The sequence below is a fragment of the Montipora capricornis genome, chromosome 10 (assembly GCF_036669925.1).
Source record: "Montipora capricornis isolate CH-2021 chromosome 10, ASM3666992v2, whole genome shotgun sequence".
In the NCBI taxonomy this organism is placed as follows: domain Eukaryota; kingdom Metazoa; phylum Cnidaria; class Anthozoa; order Scleractinia; family Acroporidae; genus Montipora; species Montipora capricornis.
Genome location: NC_090892.1, coordinates 26,248,388 through 26,250,887, shown reverse-complemented (window position 1 = coordinate 26,250,887; position 2,500 = coordinate 26,248,388). Strand labels below are relative to the sequence as shown.

Below are 2,500 nucleotides of genomic sequence, written 5' to 3'. Positions count from 1 at the left end.
CGATTTTTACCAATTACCTAATTCTGTATTAAACATACTAATCAGTACAAGTTTTCTTCCAACTAGAGATAGTCATTATAACACGCTGACATGTACGGTCTTGTCTACTGAATCTAGGATGCAACTGTTTTGCCTTACCAAGTTTTAGAATTTTTACTATACATGAAAAAAAAAAGAAAGCAATATCATTCCTCAAGCAGGCAGATATCCATCAATCAACGGCATAAAACTCGTTTCGGGTGAGAAACACGTATTTAAAAATGAAGAAGAGAATTACTTTCTGTGTGACCAATCGGCTCAGGGAGTCTATACGATAAAAGTTGATAGTGCAACAGAATGAAGTGCAAATAATCAACCTTTTCTATGTTTCAAGTTGATTCAATGATGCACTTTCCTCTCCTTTCCCCCATAATCCCCGTGAAATTGTGAAATTGACTCTGTGCTACAGTAAACACCCGGGTGTAAGAACCAAGATTTTTCAAACTTAGCACAAATAGGTTCTCTTACTGGTATTCAGCGGGATTTTAGACTACTTAGGTTCTTAAAGAGGTTCTTTATTTGATAGGAGCACTAGCGATCAGCACGAATAACAACTAGAGGGCATATATGATATGACATATATTCCTGTATTAAAAAATTATCTAGAATACAGTTTAGAAAACCATACAGTAAATTTCAGAATTTATATCAAGTTTCCGAAGCACTAGCATGCATGTCTTTCATGCTGCAGTGTCCATTAAATGCTGTGTTTTTCCATCTGTGCCTTCAGTTTTGTAAAATAAGACCCTATTGAAAATTTTAATAGGTTCTCATGAAAAGGAGCTTTAAAATAAAAAATTTAGCTTAACAGGTTTTTAAATTTTAGGTTCTTATACGCGGGTTTTTACTGTATTGGTTTAAACTGTCATTTAGAATCGCCTTTCATCCTTGTGCCAGTAAATGCAAAATTGACACAGCAATGTTTACAACTAAAAAAAGCAAGTCTCTCCAGAATAGACTTTGTAAACATGGGAAACCCTGAAATTGCGAGAGTTTTTAGATTCAGATCGAAAGGACTGCTGACTGCGGAAAGGTTATAATAGTGATGGTACACCTGGAAAAACCTTGAATTGCACCAGAGAGAGTTTTGAGCTTCTGATAATATCTAAACGACAGTGCTGACTGTTCAAAAGGTTATTATATTTGTGATGGTGTACCTAGGATATGATGATAATCCTCGTCGCTTTTGAACTTGACCAGCTCGGTAGTTGCTATACTTTACCAACGAGACATAAACATTGATATCGTCTGTAATACTAATCGAGGGTAACTTGAGCTGTAAATGCCCCGCCAGATATTTGCTGCTGTTTAAAAATTTCGCGTCGATGTGCCCACACCGGCATTCAAAATTTAGCTCATGTTTTCGATGGGCGATTTGAATGACGTAGTTTGAATAACTTCAAAGTTCTCTGTGCTAAATGTCCCGCGTCAAATCAACTACTCTTGAGTCTTATGACATTGCGTAGCTAATAAGGAGAATTGCTTTAGGAATCAGGATGTTCGTAATAATAAACTTTATAAATTTCGTAAGGGCTGTGATACGACACATTTCTAGAGAAAAGGCACAAACAAATACGTCTCATAACGTATTGTCGATTTAATTGGAGAATGAACTACCAAAACTGATCAACGCCTTCTTTGGCAATAAACCTCTTTTACTCCATAATCACCTCATGCATGATAATACAACATATCTCACTATCTTCTTGGGTCTACGGGTAGCAGCATTTAACATCCACCGAAACGACCTTTCCCTTTCCCATATGAGATACTCGAGAACCAGTATCATGTTTGTTACTTCACGCCGACATCCGATCAGCTTAACTAAAGACACTGTCACAGAACCGACGGAAAAATAGCCTCAGGTTGGCAGGGCATATTTCCATTTTTCCGCCCGATTTGACCTAAAAACAGCTGGTGCTCACGTAATAGATAGTGAAATAAATTACCATGTTTGAACTACTTTTTTCAGATGATGCTATAGAAACTGATGATATTACTAGTAATAGCTCTCACTACATCTTCCCCTGGTTTGAATATCATGTTATTCTGTAATGAAACTTATAACTTTCACTACAAAATACCTTTATTTTTATGGTTCTAAGCTCTGAAATTAAAATAACTGATGGTAGTATCGAAACCGAAGACCTCGAAAACGAAGACCCATTCGAAAAAAACGTACAAAAAGAATGTTTTAGTTTGCGGTTGTCATATTAGGGTGATATTATGTTATTCCTCCTCCCTCCCCCTATTGGAAGGTTTTTGCTTTGAGACCCCACTCCCAAGGAAAACTACTGCCTTTTGTCACGCAATATTTACCCATCAGTGCCCACTCACATTTAAATACCAATCCTTAAATATTTTTGCATAATCTCGCAAGCTGAAAACGGCGGCATGGGTAGACATTTAAGATATTTTAAAACCCTTCTACATGATTAGGCAACATGCGTGACACTTTAGA

General features: G+C 36.8%; 1 protein-coding gene across 3 annotated transcripts in view; it reads right to left on the bottom strand.

Moving 5' to 3' along the window:
* The window catches only part of LOC138019514 (adhesion G-protein coupled receptor D1-like), a 71,906-nt gene that overhangs the window by 56,413 nt on the left and 12,993 nt on the right, over positions 1-2,500 (bottom strand). The window contains exon 1 of one of the 3 annotated variants that reach the window (XM_068866331.1): positions 1,197-1,450. The exons of 1 other annotated variant lie outside the window; for it this stretch is intronic. The gene's annotated coding sequence lies outside the window, so the exon portion shown is untranslated. Of the gene's footprint in view, positions 1-1,196; positions 1,451-2,500 lie in introns of those variants that run through there. One more of the 3 variants, XM_068866334.1, reaches the window with a different exon arrangement.